The sequence below is a fragment of the Scylla paramamosain genome, chromosome 13 (assembly GCF_035594125.1).
Source record: "Scylla paramamosain isolate STU-SP2022 chromosome 13, ASM3559412v1, whole genome shotgun sequence".
In the NCBI taxonomy this organism is placed as follows: domain Eukaryota; kingdom Metazoa; phylum Arthropoda; class Malacostraca; order Decapoda; family Portunidae; genus Scylla; species Scylla paramamosain.
Genome location: NC_087163.1, coordinates 22687085 through 22696583, shown reverse-complemented (window position 1 = coordinate 22696583; position 9499 = coordinate 22687085). Strand labels below are relative to the sequence as shown.

The 9499-nt window shown below is 43.0% G+C and overlaps 1 protein-coding gene across 1 annotated transcript in view; it reads left to right on the top strand.

Moving 5' to 3' along the window:
- Positions 1-3380: 3380 nt before the first annotated feature.
- LOC135106523 (thymosin beta-like) overlaps positions 3381-9499 on the top strand; it is a 39804-nt gene continuing 33685 nt past the window's right edge. The window contains exon 1 of the mRNA XM_064015638.1: positions 3381-3500. The gene's annotated coding sequence lies outside the window, so the exon portion shown is untranslated. The remainder of the gene's footprint in view (positions 3501-9499) is intronic.

Genomic DNA, 9499 nt, shown 5'->3' with positions numbered 1-9499 from the left:
CTCTCTCTCTCTCTCTCTCTCTCTCTCTCTCTCTCTCTCTCTGTTATTTCGTTTTTTTTTCCCCCTTTCTTCTGATTATAGATTTTATTCCTCTGCTTATGTCATTTTCGTTGCTGTTTTTCCCATTTCTCTTTCTCTTTCTCTATTCTTCTTTCGTTTGCTTTTGCTGTTGGTTATCCTGATCTCTGTCTGTGTGTTTGTCTCTCTCGTTTGTTGGTTTTTTTGCACCGAGTCATGATTCATTGCGTTGTTCATTATCTTTCCGTTTGTTTTGTCCTTTTTTTTTTATTTTTATGTCTTGATTTATGTGTTTTATCTGGTTGACCAATTGTACATATTTTTTTTCATACTTTTTCTTTTATAACTTGTCTTGTTTGTAGTCTTCTTTGATTGATATTTCCCTTTTTTTCAGTATGTTTGGGAATGTCTATGTATTTTTTTTCTCTATTTTTATTTTGTTAGTATGTTTTTTTCTTTTTTTTTTCGTATCCAGTATCTTACATGTACTCGTCCTGGTCAAAAATTTACGCTCCTTTTCGTTTTCTCCTTTCCTTAAAATTTTCCCTTCATTATATTTTACCCCTTCTTTTCTTTCCCACCTAACTCTTCGTTCCTATTCTTTCCGCATTTTTTTTTTTTTTTTCAAGACCTCATTCTCCCCTGTCATTTCGCCAATTTCCTCCTATTCTCTCCCTCATTAATTCTGGAGAGCGAGCGACCACCACCACCACCACCACCACCACCACCACCACCACCACCAGCACATACTTCTCTTCCTCCAGGCGGCGTCAGGGCGTGGCAGTGGTGTGAGGCGCTGAGGTCGGTGATTCGCTCCTGACCAGATATATTCACACCTCATGGCGCAACGCTGGAAGGGAAAGAGGAAGAGGGAGGGAGAGAGGAAGAGGGAGGCAGATGGTTGAGGAGTGTGAGGTGCGACATGGGGGGAAAGGATGGGAGGAGGGGGTGAGGGATGCTGGAGATGAGAGGAGGAGAGGAAGAAGGAGATGAGATGATGGGGAGGTAAGAGGAAGAGGAAATGTGAAAGACTGGAAGTGAGACGTAAGACAAAGGAGGGGGAGAGGGAAATGAGGGAGGTTGGGAGGGGAAATAATGGAAGGAAAGAAGAGGAAGAAGATAATGGAGCCTAGAAATAGAGAATATGGGAGAAAATGAGAGAAAGGTGAGGGAGGTTGAGGAGAGAGCGAGAGATGAGAAATTGAAGGGAGAAAAGACAGGGAAGAGAAGAGATAAAGAGAAGGATGAAGGGTCCGTGGGATAGGAGATAGAGAATGGAGATAAGAGGAAGGAGAACGAAATGAAGGAATTGAAGGAAAGTTACGGAGATGAGGAGAGGGAAGGTGGGATTGATAGAGCGAGGGAGAGTAAGGAGGGAGGGAAAAGAGAGAGAGAGAGAGAGAGAGAGAGAGAGAGAGAGAGAGAGAGAGAGAGAGAGAGAGAGAGAGAGAGAGAGAGACTAGAGATAAGAGGAAGAAGAAGAAAATGAAGGAAAGTTACGGAGGTGAGAAGAGGGAAGGCGGGATGCAGAGAGCGAGGGAGAATAAGGAACGAGGGAAAAGACTGGCCGGTCCACGTGCTACGTTGAGTCGTCGCGCCGCGTGTTTCGGTTGTCTGAGGCCGCGTGTCCCTCTCCCCCACCCTTCACGCCCCTGTCGCCACCCTCGCGTCTCGCCCCACCTGCCTCCCGCCCTCCTTTATCCTCTCGTTCATGTGTCGTTCAGTATCGCTTTTCTTTCGCCCCGCCTGTCATTTACTCTCACTCTCCGTTGTTCCGCCGATTGAGTCTAGCCTCCCTTTTCTCTCCCTCTCATTCTCTCCACATCCTTTGTTCTCCGCTCCTCACCGCGTTGTCTCATTCTGCTTGTCTTTCTCTCGCTTCTCTCTCTATCTCTCGCTTCTGTCTCGCTTCTACCGCCGCATCTGTGCTCCCCCGGCCCGTTCTGTGTCCGCCCCGCTGGATTGGAAAGGAGGCGGCTACCAGAAGTCCTTTTTTGTACTGGTGTGAAGGAGGCAGAGGCTGTTATGCTTTTTTTTTTTCCCCCACTCTTTCGGTCTCTCTGTTGCACCATTTCAGGTTAACATGTGGCTGGCGGGATCTTGTGTTTCAGGCCATATAGGAGAGAGAGAGAGAGAGAGAGAGAGAGAGAGAGAGAGAGAGAGAGAGAGAGAGAGAGAGAGAGAGAGAGAGAGAGAGAGGCGGTGGCAACAACAACTTTAGCGGCAACAAAACAACTTGGAACAACAACAAACTTAAACAACAAAACGAACAATCATCTGATAGGAAGGAGTTGAGTTCCCTTCGATTCACGTGGCGACTAGAGGCTTAGGTTACGCTGCTCCTCCTCCTCCTCCTCCTCCTCCTCCTCCTCCTCCTCCTCCTCCTCCTCTTCCTCCTCCTCCTCCTCCTCCTCCTCCTCTGTGTGTTGCTGGGTGGCTGCTCTCTTCTTTTGTGTTGCATGGAAGTGTTTGTTTAACTGCAGTGTTTCCTTTTTTCTCTTTGTTTTTCTTACTTTTTTTTTTTAATCATCCGCGTGCCTGTGTTTGATGCTGCTTGCTTGCTCGCTTTGTGTGCATGAGAGAGAGAGAGAGAGAGAGAGAGAGAGAGAGAGAGAGAGAGAGAGAGAGAGAGAGAGAGAGAGAAAGATAACGTGTTGTTTCCTGTGTCGTTGTTTTTTTCCTGTCTTTTCTTTCTTCATAATTATTTTGCCAAAACGTTTTCTTTCCATTATCATTCCATTGCGTACTAAGTTTACTTCATTTTTCTATTCATATTTTTTCGCTTGTGTCCTTTTCATCCTCTCTTTTTATTATTATTATTATTATTATTAGTAGTAGTAGTAGTAGTAGTAGTAGTAGTAGTAGTAGTTAGTAGTGTAGTAGTAGTAGCAGCAGTGGTAGTAGTAGAAGTAGTAGTAGTTCGTGTAACAGAAGAATTAGCCCTTTCATTAAACACTTAGTCGTGATTTAATGTGGAAAGTGATGATAATAGAAAAAAAAAAGTAAAAATAAAGGGCGTGGTTCTTGCTGGAGGAGGAGGAAAAGGAGGAGAGGAAAGAGGAGGAGAAGAGAGGGAGGGAGAGAGGAAGGGAGGTATAAAGGCATTGCTTGCATGGACAAAGGGGAGAAGAAGGAGGGCGAAGGGGGTATAAAGGCATTGCTTGCATGGACAAAGGGGAGAAGGAGGAGGACGGGGAGGTATGATTGCATGAGAGAGAGAGAGAGAGAGAGAGAGAGAGAGAGAGAGAGAGAGAGAGAGAGAGAGAGAGAGAGAGAGAGAGAGAGAGAGAGAGAGAGAAATGGGGGGGGTCTCCTGTCTCATCAGCCGTGACTAATCTTATCTTCCTCATTTTCCTGGTGGCGTCAGCAGGAGTGGTCTCTGGCACCGCTTGTCTTCACCTGAGTTGTCGTTTCCATCTTCCCGAGAGTCTCTGGGGAGCTGGAGGGTCTGCTGGGTGCTTCCGGGGGTGCTTCAGAGGATAGTGAGTGCTTCTGGGACGCTTGCTTCTGATTGGTTTGGGATGCTTCTCATGATTTCTAGTGTCTCATTGAGTGCTTCTAAACTTAATGGATGTTTTTTGGAGTGTTTAGGGGTGCTTCTTATTACGCTTAGTGTGCTTCTTGAGTGCTTTTAGGGTGTTTTAGCGCTTGATAGGTGTATTTATGGTGCTTCCGTGGGTGCTTTGTGGATTAATTGCTGCTTTTGAGTGTTTATGGCGTGTTTATGTGGTGCTAGTATTGTGTTTACGTGCCTTTTGGTGCTTGTTAAATTCATAGGTACATTTTTTTTTTTTTTTTTTTGCGTGTATAGTGCTGACGTCCATTTCCATTGATGCAAGAATGCTCGAGTGCTTGTCGTAGGTTTGTGTGCGTGTGAAGTGCTGAGTAGACACCATTGCAACACCTGCATTAAGTTTTACGAGTGCTTCACTGCATCCTGGGTGCTTGCATAGCGCTTGAGTGTATGTCTTTTGGAGCTTTATTGAGCCTAAGTGTTTTCTGAGTGCTTTTAACGTATGTGGAAGTGGTAGGAGTGCTAATTGCTTGCCTGAGTGCTATCCGTGAGGCTCTGAGTGGATGGGGGATGCTGGGAACTTCGTGGTAATGGGTGTGTGATGTGTCTGAGAGCTTCCTGTGTAGCCTAGAGACTGAGATACTAAGGGACGTTAATTTGCTGAAGAGTTTCCTGTGTGTGTGTGTGTGTGTGTGTGTGTGTGTGTAGTGCGGTATCTGGTTATCTGTAGTGTGCTTGATATAATTGCTGTAGTATGTGCTTGAGTGGTGTAAAAAATGCCGCTGCTTGTTTGAGATAACGTAACGGGACTTTTGTTTGTTTGTATTATTTATTTATCTATTCTTTTTCTTTTTTTCTTTTTCATCGGTTAGTGTTATTCATTATAGTTTATCGTATTGTTTGAATGGCACTAAATGGAGTGTGTAAGATGAGTTTAAGTGCTGCCATTACTGCTGCTGTTGCCGTCCTGCTTTGCCCGAGTGCTGTTGTACGTCTTTAAAAGTACAGAGTAGCAGTGTTTTAATCATTACATTCTTTTATTTATTTTCATTTACCAGTGTTATTTTATTTATTTATTTATTTATCAGCATCTGTCTGTCTATCTGTCTATTTTTTATCTATCTATCTATATCTATCCGTCCCTTTATCTGTCTATCTATCTATCTACCTATCCATATGTCTCTCTCTCTCTCTCTCTCTCTCTCTCTCTCTCTCTCTCTCTCTCTCTCTCTCTCTCTCTCTCTCTCTCTCTCTCTCTCTCTCTCTCTCTCTCTCTCTCTCTCTCTCTCTCTCTCTGTCTGTCTGTCTGTCTGTCTGTCTGTCTGTCTATGTATCTATCTATCTATCTATCTATATCTATCCATCTGTCTATGCCTTTAACTATCTCTTTGTCTACCTATCTGTTTATTTATTTATTTATTTATTTATTTATTTATTTATTTATTTATTTACTTATTTACTTACACCGTTCAAATGCGTCCCATATTTAAACATGAACGAAAAACATCACTTGGAGACAGACAGGCTTGGAGACTTAAGGATGCTGAAGAGGCCGATAACTTGTAAGTATTAGAGAAGCTTAGACGTATCAATATTTAAGTGCCAACCAGTTTTAAGTATCACGTGGGGACAAGAGGCAGGTTGGCTGGGTGACTGCATGGCTTACTCTGAAGTGGCTGGTTATGTGTGAACGTGAGACCTCAAGGTGAACGTGTCTGTAATGCTGTGTGCCCTTAACTAATCCCCAGGTGTTGTAAAAAAAAGGTGTTCAGGGTTCTTGGGAGCTGCTGTTTGCCTTCAAGTGTGAGGCGGTACTCGGTAATCATGAATATTGTGGGTTATTGTGGGGAAAAAAAAAGTAAATTATGAGATTAATCTTTCGACCGTTTGGGTAATATTTAAATGAAGGTAGGAAAAGTTATAAACACCTGGTAGAATTAAGTACTGTGAATTACTGTGTGGGGATATTTCTTTAACTGCTTGGTGATGACGATATGACACTCATTAGAGGAACTGTGGACGATATTAATGAGCAAAACTTAAATGAAGATAGGAAAAAAAAGAAACACTTGGTAAAACTTAAGTACCGTGGGGAAAATTGTTGATTTGTCAGATTAACTTTTGACTGCTTCGTAATGACAATATGACATTTATTACGGGAATTCTGGACAAAACTAATAAGCAGAATCAGTACTACAGGCAGGAAAAGGTTAAAAATACTTGGTAAACGTAAATACTCTGAGTTACTGTGGGGCAAAAGGGTAAGTTATGAGCTTTACCCTTTGACTACTTCATAATGACGACATGATGGTTATTACAGCATTTTTAGACGATATTATGGAGCAAATTGAAACTCCATGCAGGAAAAGTTAGAAATTCTCAGTGAACTTGAATACTATGTGGGGAAAAAGAGGATATTACTGAGCAAAATTCAAACTACACACAGGAAAAAGGGTTAGAAAAATTCGGCAAGCTTAAATGTTGTGAATTATTGTCTAGAAAAAAATAAATAAATAAATAAATAAATGGATAACTTGTAACATTAACCCCATGACACATATAAGAGGAATTAGACGATATTATTGAATAGAATTAATACTGCAGAGATGAAAAAGGATAGAAACACTCAGTAAACTGGAATACGTACTGTGGGCCGTTGTGGGATGGAGGAGGATAACTTATGAGATTAATCCTTTGACTGATAATGACGATACGACGCATTACAGGGAACCCATTAAAAAAAAAAAATGAAGTAAAGGAAGAAAAAGGTGAAGGAGAATGCGAGAGCTATTGAAATTGACGTACTGAAGCTATTAGGAATGAATGAATAAATTAATTAAAGATTATTTGAGAGTAATTTTCTTCAAATCCTGCAGCTTAAATACCTCATCTCTTTCCCCTTAAAACTAAAAAAAAAAAGAAAAAAGAAGTTACATTGTTTTCCGGATTATAATAGAGAGAGAGAGACAGAGAGAGAGAGAGAGAGAGAGAGAGAGAGAGAGAGAGAGAGAGAGAGAGAGAGAGAGAGAGAGAGAGAAACATGCTTAGATTATTTAAGATTACAATAGAGATAGTAATTTTCTTCAATCTCCGCCCTTACCTAAACCTCCTCCCGGTCTCTCCCCGCGAAGATCCCAGCGGCTGCGTCCCTCTGGCGGTGGAAACCCGAAACTGCACTACCACAGACGCACAGACATGTAGCGGCGAGTAATTGAAGGGTGAAATGACCTGATTGGTGATTAATTGCAGGTGGAAGCTGTTTAATTGGAGAATGAGTCAAAGGATGGATGGGTTTAATTGCTGTGGAATGAGGGAATGAGATTTTTATTTTTTTTATATTCTATTTATTTTATTTATTTTTTTGCCTTGTAATTTTAGTTAGAGAATTGAATGAAAATTGCACCTTTGATGGGATAAGGTTTTTGAAGGAAGAGTTAAAAGGTGGATGTGTTCAGTTGCATCGGTGTGTAGTAATTGAATGAGAAGATTTTTTTTTTGTTTTTTATTGTAGTTATTGAAAGTTGAACATTTAACAGGATAATGGTTTAGAGAATGAGTGAAAGAATAGAAGTGTTCATATATCTCTGCGTGGAATGAGAGAACGATATATTTTTTTTTTATGAGTTTAGTTAAGGAATCGAATGGAAGTTGCAAGTTTAAAGAGTCGATGGTTTGAAAGAGAGGGATTTGTGCAGTAATTGGAGGAATGGTTTGGTTTGTGAGTTACGGGTGAGTGGATGAGTAGAGTGGATAGATGTGGATAAGTGGAGTGAGTAAGGTATGATCAGATGGATGATTTGAAATTACTTAGATTTTTTTCTTTTTATTAGAGAAGGATGTATGGAAGAATGAATAAGTAATTGAGTATGGTTGATGATTCTCTCTCTCTCTCTCTCTCTCTCTCTCTCTCTCTCTCTCTCTCTCTCTCTCTCTCTCTCTCTCTCTCTCTCTCTCTCTCTCTCTCTCTCTCTCTCTTACTTGCTGTCCACGTAAAGGGAAACTCATTAAAACTGGCTCTCGTTCGCTCCTCCTCCTCCTCCTCCTCCTCCTCCTCCTCCTCCTCCTCCTCCGCCTGCAGACTCTCCACTCTATTAGATTCACGCAACGGCTGTGTGTAACCTAGTCGTAATTAAGATCGAGTGTGTGTGTGTGTGTGTGTGTGTGTGTGTGTGTGTGTGTGTGTGTGTGTGTGTGTGTGTGTGTGTGTGTGTGTGTGTGTGTGTGTGTGTGTGTGTGTTGATTGGATATAAAGCCTCGAAAACCCCAAGCACGTACTGTATTTTTACTCTCTCTCTCTCTCTCTCTCTCACACACACACACACACACACACACACACACACACACACACACACACACACACACACACACACACACACACACACACACACACACACAGAGATGTATCCAGTTTCTCTCTACCTCCGGTTTGACTGAGGGTAAAGGACGAGAAAAAGGAAGAGGAGGAGGAGGAGGAGAAAGAGGAGGAGGAGTAGAAGAAATACAAGGAAGAGGAAGAGTGATAAAAACGAGCAAGCAAAACGAGGAAGTAGAAGGAAGTAGATGATAGAGAGAAGGAGGAGGAGGAAGAGGTTGAAAAAAGTAAACACAGACTCTGAGGAGGGAAAAATGGGGAGGAGGAGGAGGAGGAGGAGGAGCTCTTGGAAGTTCATTGCAGCCAGGGACGGTGAACTTCAGCCTCTCCATTTCCGCAAATTGCTTTATGGTCCAAACTACAGTCCTCCTCCTCCTCCTCCTCCTCCTCCTCCTCCTCCTCCTCCTCCTCCTTCGCCTCCTCCTCCTCCTCCTCCTCCAACAGTGACTTGCTTTTATCTTATTCATGGACCCCTTCTTTTCATCCTCTCTTATCCTCTTCCTCTGTTTTCTTCTTCCAAACTCCCCCCTCCTCCTCCTCCTCCTCCTCCTCCTCCTCCTCCTCCTCCTCCTCCTCCTCCTCTTCATGTTTCATCCTCTCCCCTTCATCGTTCATTTGCTTATTTTCTTTCTTTTCTTAACTGTTTCTCTTTCATATTTCACCTGTGTATTTCATTCTTTACATGTGTATTACTATTTATCCTTCTCACATTCTTCCTCTCCTTTATCTCTTCCCTTTCTTTGTTTTCTCTTTTATTTTGTCAAGATTGTATATCTGTTTACTGTCTTTTGTGTGTAAGTATTTGTAGCCTCTCTCTCTCTCTCTCTCTCTCTCTCTCTCTCTCTCTCTCTCTCTCTCTCTCTCTCTCTCTCTCTCTCTCTCTCTCTCTCTCTCTCTCTCTCTCCGTTTTGCTGCTTTATTTCATTATCTTATATTATCTGACATTTGTTTCTTGTTTTCTCAAGGCTAACTTTTACGAGCAACCGTCAATTTTGGCTCCCGTGTGTGTGTGTGTGTGTGTGTGTGTGTGTGTGTGTGTGTGTGTGTGTGTGTGTGTGTGTGTGTGTGTAAGGAAAGGTCATTGGCATAGACCGATCAGCCCAATACTGCCGCCGCCCACACACACACACACACACACACACACACACACACACACACACACACACACACACACACACACACACACACACACACACACACACACACACACACAGATGTATGTCCGCTTTCGCCCACGCCTTTACCCACGCCTGCAGTCCTGGCTCTTCCTATCCTCCTCCTTCTCCTCCTCCTCCTCCTTCTCCTCCTCCTCCTCCTCCTCCTCCTCCTCCTCCTCCTCCTCCTCCTCTTCCTCCTCCTCCTCGAGTCACAAGGGAACGCGTCTCACCTCACCTTCAGAATTGTCGCGTGGGAGAATCACCTGCGTTCCGGAAAATCAATTAAGGTTCGCGATTGAGAGAGAGAGAGATTGAGGTAGAGATTGAGGGAGAGATTGAGAGAGACCGCGGAGGCTCCTTAAGTGACTGGCTGTCTAGGCTGACGAGATAGAGGACGGGAGGGCGAGAAGACGGATTTCTCCCGCCCACAGAACCGCA